General features: G+C 37.9%; 1 protein-coding gene across 1 annotated transcript in view; it reads left to right on the top strand.

The window, feature by feature from the left end:
- The window catches only part of LOC117511146 (spermatid perinuclear RNA-binding protein-like), a 196,080-nt gene that overhangs the window by 50,057 nt on the left and 126,728 nt on the right, over positions 1–19,295 (top strand). The gene's annotated exons all lie outside the window — the stretch shown is intronic.

Below are 19,295 nucleotides of genomic sequence, written 5' to 3'. Positions count from 1 at the left end.
AACTCGGGGAGGGAGGACATTATTCAGCACAGACCACCTCTGTCTGTGGCTCTGATCAAAGCAGCATAACAGAGCTGCACCAAAATGTTTATTGATCTCAAAATTAACCGCTGTTTTGCTTTAGTGTCATGATTTCATCTGTGGTTATGTTTTTGCCCCTGTCGGTTTGTTTGTTTGTTTGTGAACAGCCTTGAGCCCATCATTTTTCATATATTGTTATGACATTTTTGGTGAAGATTCCCATCCTGACAGGTAAGAATTGATTAATTTTCAAGGTCATGGGTCAAAGGTCAAAGTCAGGAAAAATATTGGAAAATTGGAAAAATCCCTATCTTTAACATTGAATAATTTTTCAAAAATTCATCACTCTGTCAAAAAAGATAAAATTTCTTTCATATTTGAAAGTGTTATGTAGGATGGTATCCTTTATTAACTGACAGAGGTTGAGACTGATGTGATCCAGATTACGGATTTTGTGGCCATTTAAGTTTAACATTTAAAACACAATGTATATTTTACATTATATATTAATCAAAAATACCCCAATCACTCTCATATTTGAAAGTGAGGTGCAGACTGGCTATCACTATCGCCTGACAAAGTTTGAACCGGATCTGATCTGGATTGTGGATTTTGTGGACATTTGAATTTAATATTTAAAATTCACTTTACAGGGTGGGCCAAAAAATGTTACCACTTTTTGGGCATACACAGCTTTTGAAATGAGAACTTATTTGAAAATTTTATTGACAGACTTGAAAAAGAAGCATCAAGTTAACATTTGATACCAAAGGTTTTCCACTTTGTTGTTTTCCGCACAGTTCAATAATTGATGACATGTTCAAACCACACTCCTCTTCTTTGGATTACCGCTGCAACACACACATTGAAGTTTGTGATGGCATTGCCACACATCTCAAGAGGGATTCTCTGAATTTCCTTTTCATTTTTAGGAATTGATATTCCTGAAAATGAAAAAGAAATCTTTGTTATTTTGGAAATTTTATGAATTAAAAAAAGTGGTAACATTTTATTGGCCCACCCTGTATATAGTGCCAAATCACAACAAGGTTGCCTCAAGGTGCTTCACACAAATAAGGTCTAACCCACACAAGTAAGGTCTAACCTTACCAACCCCTAGAGCAGCAGTGGTAAGGAAAAACTCTCTCTGAGGAAGAAACCTCCAGCAGACCAGACTCAAAGAGGTGACCCTCTGCTTGGGCCACGCTACAGACACAAACTACAAAATGATTCACAAAACAAACATACAGGAAATGTTGCCGGTGCACATGACAGTTTCTGGAACAAACGCCACACCCATCTCTGGATGGAGCCGCACCTCAAACAGAGAGAAAAGAAAAATCAGAAGAATCAAGAATCAGCAGAATCAAGCATCAGAAAGACAAAAACAATGTAAGTTGTCAGCATTAAGCACAAGAAAAACAGAAGAAATACTAAGGTGATTGCCAGCCACTAGCCCTAAGAGACTGTGGCCTGCTTCCGTAGACGTGTCCATGAAAATTATAGAGGGATATGCTCACTGGCCCAGTGGTTGTTCCAGCAATAGCAAAGATTTCGTGTCTGCTACCTGCAACGTGCGTGGAATGTCTCAAACCTAAACCTACTTCTAGGCATCTTATATATGCTACTCTGGAACCACCCCTAAACCCAAACAGTTCAACTGTCAACCCCACTGAGGCCCTTAGACTGGGTCTCATTAACATAAGATCACTGTCCTCAAAATCATTGTTGATTAATGATTTAATTATTGATCATCACTTAGATATGATTGGGTTATGTGAAACCTGGCTTAAACCTATAGCTGTCCTCCCCTTAAATGAAACCTGCCCACCAGCATATACATTTAGTCACACCCCTCGTGATGCAAAGCAAGGCGGGGGTGTTGCTCTTATTTATAAATCTAGGTTTAGCTTATTAGCTGTTGGGGGCCACAAATATAACTCGTTTGAGCATCTGATTCTCCGCTCTGCTCAGGATATTACACATTGCCAAGGTCAGAAGAATAAAAATCAGCCGTATTACTTTGTCACTGTATAAAGGCCTCCTGGCCCATATTCTGAATTCTTAGATGAATTTGGTGCATTCATCTCAAACTTGTCAACTAGTGCAGATAACATTGGTGACTTTAACGTTCATATAAATAAGCCTTCTAATCCCCTCTGCAAATCATTTTTGGAAATTGTGGAAGCATTAGGATTTCGGCAGTGCATTCAGGATTCGACGCACATTAGTGGAAATACCCTGGATCTGGTTCTTGCATGTGGTATTGCTGTCACGAATATTGACATCATGCCTCTTACATCAGTGGTCTCTGATCACTCACTTATTAAGTTTACAGTTTCGCTGCCATGTTTAGTGGAACAACAACCTTATTTATCACTGCAGTGATGCATCAACTCCTCAACTAAGACTGAACTAGAAGCTAGACTGCCTGATGTCTTAGCCTCACTTTTGACAAATACCCAGTCAGTAGACAGACTTGTGGATAGTTTAAACTCAGTGCTCAAAACTACACTCGACATGATTGCACCACCTGTGTTGAAACCGCGTTCCCGCAAATCACAGTCACCTTGGTTCAATGATTACCTGCGTGACCTCAAGCATAAAGCAAGAGATCTAGAACGGAAATGGCGTCGTTCAAAATTAGAAGTATTCCACCTTGCGTGGCGTGATGCTATCTTCGACTATAAGCATGCATTATTGGCTACAAAGCGGACCTACTACTCTGATTTGATCAACAGAAACAAGCATAACTCAAAGTTCTTGTTTGACACGGTGGTAACACTTATTCATGGACAACCACCTGTAGCTTGCTCTCCTTTTACAGCACAAGATTTCCTGGATTACTTTGAGAAGAAAATACAGTGAAGAAATGCAGTAATATGTCCACAAATCATGTGCAATAACAACTCGTTTACAAATCCCAGGACTAATGTCACCGTATCACATCTAAATTCCACTTTACATATTGTAAATAAGATGCACCTATTTTTTTCAATTCCAATCGTGTTTATATATGCATATGTACTCATATATATATATGAGTGAGGAAAATAAGTATTTGAACACCCTGTGATTTTGCAAGTTCTCCCACTTAGAAATCATGGAGGGGTCTGAAATTTTCATCTTAGGTGCATGTCCACTGTGAGAGACATAATCTAAAAAAAAAAAAAAAAGCTGGAAATCACAATGTATGATTTTTTTTTTTTTTAATAATTTATTCGTATGTTACTGCTGCAAATAAGTATTTGAACCCCTACCAACCAGCAAGAATTCTGGCTCTCACAGACCTGTTAATTTTTCTTTAAGAAGCCCCCTTTTTTGCACTCTTTACCTGTATTAATTGCACCTGTTTGAACTCGTTACCTGTATAAAAGACACCTGTTCACACACTCAATCAATCACACTCCAACCTGTCCACCATAGCCAAGACCAAAGAGCTGTCTAAGGACACCAGGGACAAAACTGTAGACCTGCACAAGGCTGGGATGGACAACAGGACAATAGGCAAGCAGCTTGGTAGAAGACAACAACTGTTATGATTATTTATTAGAAAGTGGATTCGGACACCACTGCAGTTGTGTTGCTGTTAGATCTCAGTGCTGCATTTGATACAGTGGATCATCATATTCTACTTGATAGGCTGGAAAATCATTTTGGGATTACTGGGAGTGCCCTTGCATGGCTGTCGTCATACTTGACCCCTCAATCTCACCGTGTTTTGTACAGTAACACTAACTCTAACCTTAGTGACGTGAAATTTGGGGTTCCACAGGGGTCTGTCTTAGGCCCCCTGCTTTTCTCCCTTTATATAGCTCCCTTTGGGCACATATTTCAGCTTTTGGGATTACCTTTCACTGCTATGCTACTCAGTTATATACGCCGATAACTGCTGGTAATTTCGTTCACATAAAATCCTTAGAAGATTGCCTTGCAGCAGTGAGAAGTTGGATGTCTAGAAACTTACTACTTTTAAACTCTGATAAGACTGAAATGATGGTTCTTGGTCCAGTGAGACATCAACATCAATTTGACCAGTTAACACTCAGCCTAGGCTCGTGTGTCATACATCACATCGACAAAGTGAGGAACCTTGAGGTAATTTTTGATCCTTCGTTGTCCTTCGGCCTCCATATTAGAAACATTACTAGGACTGCTTTCTTCCACCTGCGAAATATAGCAAAGATACGTCCCATCCTGTCTGTGGCTCATGCTGAGACCCTGATCCATGCGTTCATCTCTTCTAGATTGGACTACTGCAGTGTTCCATTTTCTGGTTTACCGCAGTCTAGCATTAGGGGTCTCCAATTGGTTCAAAATGCTGCAACCAGACTTTTGACACAAAGCAGAAAGTTCGACCACATTACACCCATTTTGGTGTCTCTTCACTGGCTTCCTGTCCCAGTGAGATCAAATTTTAAGGTTCTGCTACTAACCTATAAAATTATTCATGGACTGGTACCTCCCTACCTAGCTGACCTAATTAAACCTTACGTACCAGTCCGGGCTTTACATTCTCAGGGTGCAGGACTACTTTGTGTCCCTAGGGTGAATAAGAAGTCTGCGGGTCACAGAGCTTTCTCTTATCGTGCCCCTGTTCTGTGGAATGATCTCCCTGCATCAATAAAACAATCAGATTCTGTGGAGACTTTCAAGTCCAGACTTAAGACACCCTTCTTTTCCCTTTCATATGGCTAGCATACTGGTACAGTTTTGTTTTATGCTTTTTTACTCTTTTAATTCATGTTATTAGTAATTGGAGTGGGCCGCAGCCTCAACTTACCCTAAATTCTGGGTATTTAAGTGTATTTATTTATTAAATAATAGTATTTAGAAGAGAATAGAAGAGTATTTATTTATAGCGGCCGGCGATCACCTTAGTATTTCTTCTGTTTTTCTTGTTGATTAATGCTGGCAAATTATACTGTTTTTTTTTTTTTGGTCTTTCTGATGCCTGATTCTGTTTTTTTCTCTGTTTAAGGTGCAGCTCCATCCAGAGATGGGAGTTGTATTTGTGTTGGTGACCCTCCTGTCCTTTGCACCAACAGCAATTCTTTTATATTCGTCCGTGAATTGTTCTGTGAATTGTTTCTGTAGTTTATGTTTGTAGCATGGTTAGACGTTACCTGTGTGAAGCGCTTTGAGGAAAGTCTGTTGTAATTTGGCGCTATATAAAGGAAAATAAATTGAAATTGAAATTGAAGCTTCACTAAAAGACCCAGAATTTAGATAAAGTTGAGGCCGCGGCCCGCTCTGTTTCCTTATAAAATGAATTAAAAGAGTAAAAAGCATAGAAACATACTATGCCGGTATGCTAGCCATACAAAAGAGAAAATAAGTGCGTCTTAAGTCTGAACTTGAAAGTCTCTACAGTTTTATTGACACAGGGAGATCATTGCACAAAACAGGGGCACGATAAGAGAAAGCTCTGTGACCCGCAGACTTTTTATTCACCCTAAGGACACTAAGTAGTCCTGCACCTTGAGAACACAAAGCCCGGGCCGGCACATAGGGTTTAATTCGGTCAGCTAGGTAGGGAGGTGCCAGTCCATGAACAGTTTTATAGGATAGCAACAGAATCTTAAAATCTGATCTCACAGGGACAGGAAGCCAATGAAGAGATGCCAAAATAGGTGTAATGTGGTCAAACTTTCTGCTTCGTGTCAAAACGCCGCAATATGTGCCCAAAGGGTGCTATATAAAGGGAGAAAAGCAGGGGGCTTAAGATGGACCCCTGTTGAACCCCAAATTTCATGTCACTAAGGTTAGAGGTAGTGTTCTTGTACAAAACACAGTGAGAACAACTGGTTAGGTATGACGTCAACCATGCAAGGGCACTCCCAGTAATCCCAAAATGATTCTCCAGCCTATCAAATACAATATGATGATCCACGGTATCAAACGCAACACTGAGATCTAGCAGCACCAGAACTGTAGTGGTGTCTGAATCCATTACAAGTAGAAGATCATTCTACTTGCAAAGCCCATTTGCTTCACATTTTGTATTATATCTCAATCAAAAGTGCCTCAGTCACTCTCATTTGTGACAGTGAGGTGCAAGGTGGCACTCTCAATGAATAGACTCAATTTGGTCCACATCTGATCTACGTATACTGTGGATTTAGTGGATATTTGATTTAACATTGAAAAGCCCTTACGATCTAAGTTTTGTATTATGTTTTTGTTTATGAAAAGCCACATGTAACAGGATGTTGACCTTGGAAATTTTTTCCCCAAGATAAAAATGTGTGGAATTGGAGACAAGTGTTAGTGGAGGTTTGCGCTCTACGATCTCTAGCTTTTCTTTGGCCCATTTAAAAAAAAAAAAAAAAAAAAAAAAAAAAAAAAAAACAACAATCACACCAATATACTGCCCACCCGTACTGTGGGGCTTAATATGGAGTAAAGACAGCTGAATTGTCGTGATACTACAAGGGAACTCTTAACTGTTATACTACAACCCCTGGCAAAAATTATGGAATCACCGGCCTCGGAGGATGTTCATTCAGTTGTTTAATTTTGTAGAAAAAAAGCAGATCACAGACATGACACAAAACTCAAGTCAAAGTCATTTCAAATGGCAACTTTCTGGCTTTAAGAAACACTATAAGAAATCAAAAAAAATTGTGGCAGTCAGTAACGGTTACTTTTTTAGACCAAGCACAGGGAAAAAAATATGGACTCACTCAATTCTGAGGAAAAAATTATGGAATCATGAAAAACAAAAGAACGCTCCAACACATCACTAGTATTTTGTTGCACCACCTCTGGCTTTTATAACAGCTTGCAGTCTCTGAGGCATGGACTTAATGAGTGACAAACAGTACTCTTCATCAGTCTGGCTCCAACTTTCTCTGATTGCTGTTGCCAAATCAGATTTGCAGGTTGGAGCCTTGTCATGGACCATTTTCTTCAACTTCCACCAAAGATTTTCAGTTGGATTAAGATCCGGACTATTTGCAGGCCATGACATTGACCCTATGTGTCTTTTTGCAAGGAATGTTTTCACAGTTTTTGCTCTATAGCAAGATGCATTATCATCTTGAAAAATGATTTCATCATCCCCAAACATCCTTTCAATTGATGGGATAAGAAAAGTGTCCAAAATATCAACGTAAACTTGTGCATTTATTGATGATGTAATGACAGCCATCTCCCCAGTTCCTTTACCTGACATGCAGCCCCATATCATCAATGACTGTGGAAATTTACATGTTCTCTTCAGGCAGTCATCTTTATAAATCTCATTGGAACGGCACCAAACAAAAGTTCCAGCATCATCACCTTGCCCAATGCAGATTTGAGATTCATCACTGAATATGACCTTCATCCACAGTCCACAATTGCTTTTCCGTAGCCCATTGTAACCTTGTTTTTTTCTGTTTAGGTGTTAAGAATGGCTTTTGTTTAGCTTTTCTGTATATAAATCCCATTTCCTTTAGGCGGTTTCTTACAGTTCGGTCACAGACGTTGACTCCAGTTTCCTCCCATTCGTTCCTCATTTGTTTTGTTGTGCATTTTCGATTTTTGAGACATATTGCTTTAAGTTTTCTGTCTTGATGCTTTGATGTCTTCCTTGGTCTACCAGTATGTTTGCCTTTAACAACCTTCCCATGTTGTTTGTATTTGGTCCAGAGTTTAGACACAGCTGACTGTGAACAACCAACATCTTTTGCAACATTGCGTGATGAGTTACCCTCTTTTAAGAGTTTGATAATCCTCTCCTTTGTTTCAATTGACATCTCTCGTGTTGGAGCCATGATTCATGTCAGTCCACTTGGTGCAACAGCTCTCCAAGGTGTGATCACTCCTTTTTAGATGCAGACTGACGAGCAGATCTGATTTGATGCAGGTGTTAGTTTTGGGGATGAAAATTTACAGGGTGATTCCATAATTTATTCCTCAGAATTGAGTGATTCCATATTTTTTTTCCCTCTGCTTGGTCTAAAAAAGTAGCTGTTACTGACTGCCACAATTTTTTTCCCTGATTTCTTATAGTGTTTCTTAAAGCCAGATAGTTGCCATTTGAAATGAGTTTAGTTTTGTGTCATGTCTGTGATCTGCTTTTTTTCTACAAAATTAAACAACTGAATGAACATCCTCCGAGGCCGGTGATTACATAATTTTTGCCAGGGGTTGTATTAAGGCATTGCAGTTCTCCTTTTAAGCAACCACTTTAGGGCTGAAACGATTAATTGAGAATTTCGAATAATTCGATTACAAAAAATGTTCAAGGCAAATTCTTTGCCTCGAGGTTTCTTTTAAAGCTGTAGTACATATGCCAGGCCTGGATGTGGTGCTGTAACGCTCCCACAAAAAACAGAGAAGAAGACCATAGAGCATGTGCATGACTAATGTAAGCACTAATCAATGTAGTAGGTGATGCTACAAGTTTACAAAGCTGAATGCTGAGTAAAATAAAGCTTTTTAAGAGAAGGGGTCCGTGCTGATCGTCTGAAATGGATTTAATGCGCAATTAAAGTGAAGCAGTAGGTTTGTATTTTTTTTTTTTTTTTTTTACAAACAGTTTGGTCCACTGGCTGCTCTCCACCTCCGCAGATGAAGCGACAGTACGTGCTGTTTAAGTGAATCATGTTTGACTTCACCCCCCTCCCCCCAAAATGCCTATATTCACTTTTTATAAGATTTTTTTTTATCAACAGGCTGTACAGTTCATTTTTGTGGAAACTCTGCACTCCACAGCCATTTTTCAAAGGCTGTGTTATTTGCCAAGAACCCACAGAAAACAAGGAATTTGACTTTGGTTTGAGCTGCACTCTGTACGGCATGTATAAATATACACTAAACACTGAATAAATCACAGTAATAAAAAGTGCAAATGAAATGTGCAATAAGAGAGAGAGAGAAAAGAAAAGAATGTCCTGTCCGCAGACTCGATTTCACAGACCGCCTGGGCTTATGGTTCGGCTAAGCTCCAAAACTCTTTTGAAAAAATAATTACCCAGAAAAACAGAGAGAGAGGGAACACACCCTGAAATATAAAAATCTGCATGAAGACACAGGGACATTGTGACATTGCATAGGGAGAGCCCTGCCTCTATTGATATTGTTTAAAAACACAGAAGTACTTTTTATCCGATTACTCGATTTATCGATGCAATAATCGATAGAATACTCGATTAAAAAAATATTCGATAACTGCAACCCGAAACCACTCATTTGGCAAAAGTGGTTCTTGCAGTATGGAAGCCTTTATCATTATGTGTACATTCTTTTGATGAATTGGCTGTAAAAAAAAAAAAAAAAAAAAAGCCCAAAGTGATCCTCCCAGGACCTACAAACAGATAGTATAGTCCACCTTTCTTTTGAAAGCTATTTTATGGTCACTTGTAAATAATGTCATCACACTGCAATGCAGGTCTGTTCTGAGATCATACAACTATTTTCTATTTTAAACCTTTATCTCCTCTATGCTTGAGAGATAAAACCAAACAAAGCACTATCAGCACTGTGCATGTTGGGAAACCCTGTTTTCATTTTGCACTACTGCTTTTAGGAGAGGAGATGACAGCGGTGTTTATTTGGACGTTTTCAGACCGACAGTGCAGCACTGATCCGGTAATGCATTAATGATGCCCTAATCTTCTGGTTTAGGGGGGAAAAAAAGCTGCTCTTTCATAACAAAGCAGCTGTGCTTCTTCAGGCATCACCCAGCTGGGCTTCATCAATTCACTTCAGACACCAGCTCCTTTCAAAGACTCATGGCTTTAGAGTCCTTGCAGATATTTAAGTGAATCTCCTGTTTGGAGGCTATAAAGTTTTAGTAACAGGGGCTTAACATCTTTGTGAGTTATGCCCTTACCTGCTGACACTGTGTAAAGATGCTCAGAGTTGACCTGTAAGAGTTTATGTTCAAACATTAATAACATTCACAATAGTAATAAACTGTCATATCTTCTTTCAATACTTGTAATTTGTTTCCTTGCTCCTTTCACAGTATATTATTACCGCCATCCGCAGCACTATTGTTAAACCTTGCAAATGTGTAATGTTACTAAAACAATTCATATTGTATGGATGATCAGCCATAAAACTTGTAAACAAACCTTCATGTTAACCTAGTTTAACATAAAATGACAACACAACTGTTGTCAAATCACCACTTGGCACCTGCCAGTTTGGATGTGCAATGGCAACAGTCATGGTTGAAACTTTCCACAGTCCTGCATGTACACGTAGGAGGTGTTACGCTGAGTTCAGGGATTAAACCTTAATTCCAGGTACTCTTGTCTTGGGTTTTATCTGCAAACTGGACATGCACTTGAAAAGCACAGACCAGAGGAGCAGAGGATGTTTATACAATAAAACAGATCAAATGGAGGCTTGAGACTTCAGTGTGCCTTCTACAAAATGTAGCTGAAATTTCTTATCTTCAAGAAAATCCTTCTCTGTTGTACTCCACCATGAAGCTGTATAACTGCTGATGCAATAGACAAAGTTGCACTATGCCTATGAGTCACTCACCTCCTTCTTGCACAGTCACTGTTTAAGTACTACCTACTCTAGAAAGATTCACTGTACAGTCCCATGTTATTTGTATTTCTTGTTGAATGGTGTAAATAAAGTCCAAGACATTTTTGGTTTAATTCACTTTATTTATACAACACCAAATCACAGCACAAGTCACTGCACAGCTCTAAACACGAGGAATATTTACGAGGGTAGACTGAAAAGTTCTAAGGCTCCCCATGAAGGAGTAATGCATTAACTGCATCATAGTGAGCCTTAGAACTTTTCAGCCTACCCTCGTAAGCCTTACCCTCCCCTTGTGCAAGTACATTGGCAACAGTGGTAAGTAAAAACCTCCTAAAGCATTTTTTGATTATACAAAGAAACTTCAAGCAGACCAGACTCATTGGGGTGACCATCTGGTTTGGTCATACTAACAAACAAAACAAAATAATAATATAAAATAAAGGCACAGTGTCAAATATATGGAGACAGAAATGTTGCAACTAAGCAACCATATAGATACTGAATCCAGTTATCGTAAATATAGATGGCTTAAAAGACAACCAAGAGGTGAAGAGCAGAGTCTGCGCTTCACTCAGTCACAGTTTGTCAAACCACATATATGGTCAAAAGTTGTCTTGTCTAAAGTAAACTGGCTCTAAAAGTGGTGATTTGTACGAGGTCTGTCAATAAAGTAACGGTCCTTTTTATTTTTTTCAAAAACTATATGGATTTCATTCATATGTTTTTATGTCAGACATGCTTGAACCCTCGTGCGCATGCATGAGTTTTTCCATGCCTGTCAGTGACGTCATTCGCCTGTGAGCACGCCTTGGGAAGGAGTGGTCCCGCCCCCTCGTCAGATTTTCATTGTCTGGAAATGGCGGAATGAAAAGGACTTTTTTTCCATCAGAATTTTTTCAGAAGCTGTTAGAGACTGGCACCTGGAAACCATTCGAAAAATTTATCTGGCTTTCGGTGAAAATTTTACGGGCTTCACAGAGAATAAGGTCTGTTACTACCCCTTTAAGGACCCCTTTAAGGACGCTCGGCGCGCTGCGCTCCAAGCTGCGACAACGTGGCACAAGCCACCGGACCATTTCTAAACGGATGGCTCTGTGGATATGAGACCGTCGTGTGCTCTTTCTCTGGTTATCACAAGAGCTGGACATCAGCCATTTTCCGGCAGATTTTACTTTTAACAAGAGATTTTGTCATGGAAAGCCGCCCAGAGGCTTCGCGCGTAAAGACCGATTCGCTTTGGAAGCGAGACAAAGGAACACCTCCATTTCGGCGTGTCAGAGGACAAGTTTGGACATGTCCAGCTCTCCACAATTTCACTGATACTTACTGGACTGGTAAGCATTGAAAGCCGAGATAGACATTTTTTTCCGAAGTGCTCAAGTTCCAGTTATTGCCGACTGTGTTTGAAAGTATCCTTGAACAGGAAACTGACCCCAAACTGCAAATATGTGAATATAGACAGAAATTTTCTTAAATGTAAATTCATCAGACATAATTCTTGTCCTGATCCTGTTCTCACTCTACTTTATCATCCGTGACTGATGTTTTAAGCTGGTAGTATCCAATTATCATTTCTGCTCTCTCTCGCTCTCCTTACAACTTGAAGTGTTGAAAACCTGCCACGACCTATTTAAGACATAATGATAACTCCTTATGACAGATAATTATATTAACTCTGAGAAACGTAAATGAAACAAATGGCTGTAAATTAATATCCCACATTAATCTGGGAGGATTAATCAATCGAATCAGTCTTTTGTACATTATTTTCACGTACCTCATCGATTTTTTTTTTTTTTTAAATCCAAGATTGTCTGAATGTCGGCAGTGTATCTGTGGAAAAACATACACAGATTTAACTATAATTAGATGGGGAAGTAGACTTTGGGTCAAGGATTATTTGATTAGATTTGAGACAGATGCAGAAATGGGATCACTTTTTAAAATATTTCCTTGCTTATATTTTAGATGGTTGCCAAGGGGGTGATTTTTTTTTATTTTTAACTGATTAGGCTAATCTTTTTTAATTAATCTCTTTATTGCTTTCTGAGTAGTTAATTAATCCTTTGGCTGATTTAGTACATCATTATTATAACTTATAACAATAACCTTCAGTCTTGTATTGAAATATTTTGTCATTAAAAAGTATCTATTTTAAAATCTATAAAATAAAAAGTGACAAGTTAAAAAGCATCTATAGAAAAAAAAAATGAAGAAAATCTTGAACACAACTTTATCTCTCCCCTGAGACACAAAAATACACAAAATAAAATTGGTGACCTGTTTTGCAGGGCTGCAACTAAGGTTCATTGTCATTAACAATGAAACTGTTGATTATTTATCGGTATTACTTAATTAGTTGTTTAAATGTCAGGAAATGGTGAAAAATGTTGATCAGTGTTTCCCAAAGTCCAATACGAGGTACTCTGGTGTTTTGTTTTGCCACAACCCAAAGATTCCATTTACAAAGAGGAGTAATGAACCTAGTAAGGAAAGCAGAAAGTATTCACATTTAAGAAGCTGAAATGAGAGAATTTCCAAACTTGAAATGACAAATCAATGAACAAAATAGTTGCCAATTAATTTAATAAGCAATTAATTGTTGCAGCTTTATTTGACAAAATGCAAGGTCATATTTATTATGTTCTTGGCAAAGAAGTTCCTTGTTAAATTTAGGCCTTGCTGATACTTGAACCGCAGCGTCAGCCGCTCAACAGCCATGAGTCAGGGTCAAGTTGATGTCCCGCCGAGAATGCTGAGAGATTATGATGGTATTTTTTTATTTATTTTTTTATTTTTATTTTTTTTGAAAGAAAACACATCGTTGCACTTTTAAGCACCAGTTTCCTTGTTGATGTGTCTTTGTTGTGTTACTTCTTCCTCCCTCCACCCTCTGCCAGCTGTGCCTTGCTTATATAATGTCTGTAGACACTTTTACAGGCTCTGCAGCAGTCGGACATCTCCGTTCTGGAAAGAGATCAGAGATTTTGCACAGCCAGTGAAAGGTTTTCTGCTGTGGGAAGTCATGATGTTCAGCAGTAATGTACAGGTATTAAACTACATGGTGTCTGGATGTCTAGAAACTTCCTACTTTTAAACTCTGATAAGACTGAAATGATGGTTCTTGGTCCAATGAGATATTGACATCAATTTGACCAGTTAACGTTTAGCCTAGGCTCGTGTGTCATACATCACACTGACAAAGTGAGGAACCTTGGGGTAATTTTTGATCCTTTGTTGTCCTTTGGCCTCCATATTAGAAATATTACTAGGACTGCTTTCTTCCACCTGCGAAATATAGCGAAGATTCGTTCCATCCTGCCTATGGCTGATGCTGAGACCCTGATCCATGCGTTTATCTCTTCTAGATTGGACTACTGCAATGTTCTATTTTCTTGTTTACTGCAGTCCAGCATTAGGGGTCTCCACCTGGTTCAAAATGCTGCAGCCAGACTTTTGACACGAAGCAGAAAGTTCGACCACATTACACCCATTTTGGCGTCTCTTCACTGGCTTTCTGTCCCAGTGAAATCAGATTTTAAAGTTCTGCTACTAGTCTATAAAATTGTTCACGGACTGGTACCTCCCTACCTACCTGACCTAATTAAACCTTATGTACCGGCCCGGGCTTTACGTTCTCAGAGTGCAGGACTACTTTGTGTCCCTAAGGTGAATAAGAAGTCTGCGGGTCACAGAGCTTTCTCTTATCGTGCCCCTTGTTCTGTGGAATGATCTCCCTACGTCAATTAAACAGTCAGATTCTGTGGAGACTTTCGAGTCCAGACTTGAGACCCACTTATTTTCCCTTTCGTATGGTTAGCATACTGGCATAGTACAGTCTATGCTTTTTACTCTTTTAATTCATTTTATTAGGAAACAGCGGGCCGCGGCCTCAACTTTACCTAAATTCTGAGTCTTTTAGTGAAGCTTAGAGCTAGTGGCTGGCAATCACCTTAGTATTTCCCGTTTGTCTTGTTTAATGCTGCCAAATTATACTATATTTCTTGTTTTTCTGATGCCTGATTCTGTTTTTTCTCTCTGTTTAAGTTGCAGCTCCATCCAGAGATGGGTGTGGTATTTATGCTGGAGACCCTCCTGTCCTGTGCATCAACAGCATTTCCTGTATTTTTATTTTGTGAATTGTTTCTGTAATTTGTCTGTTGGCTCAAGCAGAGGGTCACCCCTTTGAGTCTGGTCTGCTTGAGGTTTCTTCCTCAGAGAGCGTTTTTTCTTTACCACTGTTGCTCTGGAGGTTAGTAAGGTTAGACCTTACTTGTGTGAAGCACCTTGAGGCAACTCTGTTGTGATTTGACGCTATATCAATGGAAATAAATTGAAAAAAATTGAAAATTGAATAGTGTTTTCTGTTCCACATTGATGTGCAACACAGATGGTGTGTTAATTGAAAGTAAGACTGAACATTATTGTGTTTCATCAGGCCAGTATAACCATTATTCAGTAAAATTAAGAAGAAACCTTTTAGAAACATTGAACTGCTATAATATTGATTATTATTTGACTGTTATATTTATCTACAGCTATTTCGATGCTCAATGAATTGTTTTTGAGTTATTAATATATATATATATATATATATATATATATATATATATATATATATATATATATATATATATATATAAACTCGGTTTCACCCTTAAATGCTACAAACGTAATCACTTATGTTTCTTTTTTTACTTGCAAAGACCCTGAAGTTTATGTTGATGCCAAGCAAGACTCAGGAAAATGGCAAGATTAACCATACTACAGCGAACAGAAATGATTGAGTTTTGGCACCAGACCAAGAGTGTCAAACAGGTGCTGTGACTTTATGCTAGACTGACAAAATGCAGGGCCAATATTAACACTGGTATAAATAACGTCAACCTTTCAGCTTTCTATCCAGCCATAAATTTATTTCCTAGACATATGCTTTGACCATTTTCTTTGCTGATAAAATGTTGCATATTTTTTGGGACACCCGATATATATACATATATATACAGTGAGGAAAATAAGTATTTGAACACCTGCGATTTTGCAAGTTCTCCCACTTAGAAATCATGGAGGGGTCTGAACTTTTCATCTTAGGTGCATGTCCACTGTGAGAGACATAATCTAAAAAACAAGAATCCAGAAATCACAATGTATGATTTTTTTAAATAATTTATTTGTATGTTACTGCTGCAAATAAGTATTTGAACACCTGTGAAAATCAATGTTAATATTTGGCACAGTAGCCTTTGTTTGCAATTAGAGAGGTCAAACTTTTCCTGTAGTTCTTGACCAAGTTTTCAGACACTGCAGCAGGGATATTGGCCCACTCCTCCAAACAGATCTTCTCCAAATCTTTCAGGTTTGGAGACAGGCCAGGCCACTCCAGAACCTTGAAATGCTTCTTACGGAGCCCCTCCTTAGTTGCCCTGGCTGTGTGTTTGGGGTCATTGTCATGCTGGAAGACCCAGCCATGACCCATCTTCAATGCTCTTACTGAGGGAAGGAGGTTGTTTGCCAAAATCTTGCAATGCATGACCCCATCCATCCTCCCTTCAATACGGTGCAGTCGTCCTGTTCCCTTTGCAGAAGAGCACCCCCAGAGTATGATGTTTCCACCCCCATGTTTCACAGTTGGGATGGTTTTCTTGGGATTGTTCTCATCCTCTAAACATGGTAATTGGAGTTGATTCCAAAAAGCTCTATTTTGGTCTCATCTGACCACATGATCTTCTCCCATGCCTCCTCTGGATCATCCAGATGGTCACTGGTGAACTTCAAACGGGCCTGGACATTTGCTGGCTTGAGCAGGGGGACCTTGCTGCCCTGCAGGATTTTAAACCATGACAGCATCATGTGTTACTAATGTAATCTTTGTGACTGTGGTCCCAGCTCTCTTCACGTCATTGACCAAATCCTCCTGTGTAGTTCTGAGCTTTCTCCGAATCATTCTTACCCCACAAAGTGCGATCTTGCATGGAATCCCAGACCAAGGGAGATTGACAGTCATCTTTTGTTTCTTCCACTTTCTAATAAATAGGGATGGGTATGGAGAACCGGTTCCTTTCGGGTATCGTTAAGAAATGATTCGATCCACTGATGTTAATAAGCTTTGTGCTTAACGATTCTGTTATCGGTCCTTCAGAGTGGCCGTTGTTTTGGGGGGTGTTTGTCGGGAAAATAATTTCTCTACATTGATTACAGACCCTGCAGCGGGTCCTTAATCAACTTTTCTGCAGCGCGGCTTTGCTTTGAACCTTGAACCAATCGAAGCAGTGGTTCGCAGATTGAAGCAATGCTTCGATCGATTGCTTCATTTATTCTTTCTTTCTTTCGTTTAATTTTCCCCCGCTAAAACCCTAAAGAGCATACGTCTGTGAGTATTATTTACCTTTTCTATGTTAAACTGACCTGTTATGGTCTTCTGAAACAGTTGATAGGTGTATTTTATAACTTAAAAATGGGAGCGATGCTAACGTGTTAGCATGTCTATGGCATTTTCAATGTTAAAAGTTAGCATTTAGCAGTTGCAGCCGTCATCACGTTCGGGTGCATGTTTTCAAATTGTAATATTTCTTAAATTTATTTTTGTTTATATATTAATAATCTAATGATTATTATATACAATTTTAGAGAAAGGGACAAAAAGAACCTGAATAGAAACACAACAGAAAATATATAATAGCAACTAACAATGAACATAAATAAATAAATGTTTCCTGTGAACACCTAGTGACTCTCACACCTCCATTTCATCCCTGTCTTATTTAAGTTTAATGACAGTTTGTTTCTGTCAAACCATATTTTCAATGTGTTAATTTCTTCAGTGATTTCCTCCAGAACTATCTGCCAAACTAGAAAACTGCTGCATCCTAGTAAGAGCAGAATACTACTGGAATGAATTTTAATAAGGAAAGGTGTTTTTGTTTTCTCACTAAATGGATGCTGCACTCACTCCAGTTTATCGTCTGAGATGCTTTGCACAGAGCAGAAACAAAAAAAATGGAGGTGGTGTGGCATTATATGTGGATAAAAACTTACATGCAAAACAGATTGACAACATGACATTGGCTATTGATGATATTATGGAGTGTATAACAATTGAATTGATAATGGAAAACAGAAAAAATATATTGATTACGTGTGTTTACAGATCTCCTGGATCAAGTATTGAAATGTTTACGGAACTAATGCATAACTTGTATACGAAAATGGAACATAAAGATATTTTTATATGTGGGGATTTTAACATAGATTTATTAAAAATGAGTACACATAAGCCTACGGAAAATTTTATAGATACTATGTATAGCTTGTCATTCCATCCAAAAATAACTAAACCAACCAGAATCACTGCACAGAGTTCATCACAAATTGATAATATTTTCACTAACATATTAAACAATGACATTTCCAGTGGCATATTAATAAACGATATAAGTGACCACTTACCAGTATTTTTAACTATGAAAATAAATTATAACTATAGGAAAGCCAAGAAAAATATTAAGATTACTAATTTCATAAGAGTAAAAACAAATGTGATATAATAATGATATTCAAACAAAGTCTATTAAAACAAGACTGGAAAGTAATATTAGATGAAACTGAGGTTAACTCGGCTTATAACACTTTTTTGAATAAATTTTTGACTCTCTATGATCAATGTTGCCCTGTGAAATCAATCCAAATCAAACAACAAGCTAAAACCAACCCATGGATGACAAGCAGTTTAATTAATGCCTGTAAAAAGAAAAACTGGCTATACAGGGTATTTATTAAAGAAAGAACAATCGAAACAGAAAATAAATATAAAATATATAAAAATAAGTTGACGTGTATTAAGAAATTGTAAAAAGATGTATTATAAAACACAACTAGAACAAAACAAGGGAAATATTAAAGGTCTCTGGAATGTAATAAATAGTGTCATCAGGAAAAAGGAGAACCGTAGTACCTTGCCGGACTATTTCATTGACAGTGATAAAAAGATCTACAACAATGAAGAGCTAGTAAATGCATTTAATCATTATTTTGTCAATATAGGGCCAGAATTGGCAGCTGAAATAAAAATGCCATATTCAACCTCAGAAATAGGTACTGAACAAGTAAACTCAAATTCATTCTTTCTATCAGCAACAGATGAAATGGAAATAATAAACACTGTTAATGAATTGAAGGCAAAAAAATCAGTAGATTGCAATAAGTTGGACACTACAATAATTAAACAAGTCATTAATGAAATTGCAAAACCTCTAAGTCATATCTATAACTTATCTTTTATTAATGGAGAGTTTCCAAGTCAAATGAAGATTGCCAAAATTACACCTATATATAAAAGTGGAGATAAGTATCTATTCTCAAATTATAGACCTATATCTGTGTTATTTCAATTCTCAAAAATTTTAGAAAAACTATGTACAGTACGGTTAGATCAATACATTGAAAAGTTCAAGATATTAAATGATAACCAGTATGGTTTCAGAAAAAATAGATCAACAACTTTAGCTTTAATTGATTTATTGGAAGAAATAACAAATAATATTGATAAAAAGAAACATATAATGGCGATCTTCATTGACTTAAAAAAGGCGTTTGATACTATTAACCACAACATCTTATTACGTAAATTGGAAAAAATTGGCATAAGGGGTATTGCACTAAATTGGCTCCAATCTTATTTAAACAACAGACAACAAGGAGAATATAAATCTTTGTTTAAACAGATACATTGTGGAGTTCCACAAGGGTCTGTTTTAGGACCTAAACTTTTTAAAATTTAT

Source organism: Thalassophryne amazonica, chromosome 5, assembly GCF_902500255.1.
Source record: "Thalassophryne amazonica chromosome 5, fThaAma1.1, whole genome shotgun sequence".
Taxonomy (NCBI): Eukaryota; Metazoa; Chordata; class Actinopteri; order Batrachoidiformes; family Batrachoididae; genus Thalassophryne; species Thalassophryne amazonica.
The sequence above is the reverse complement of the archived record's forward strand: the minus strand, read 5'-3'. Positions and strand labels throughout refer to the sequence as shown.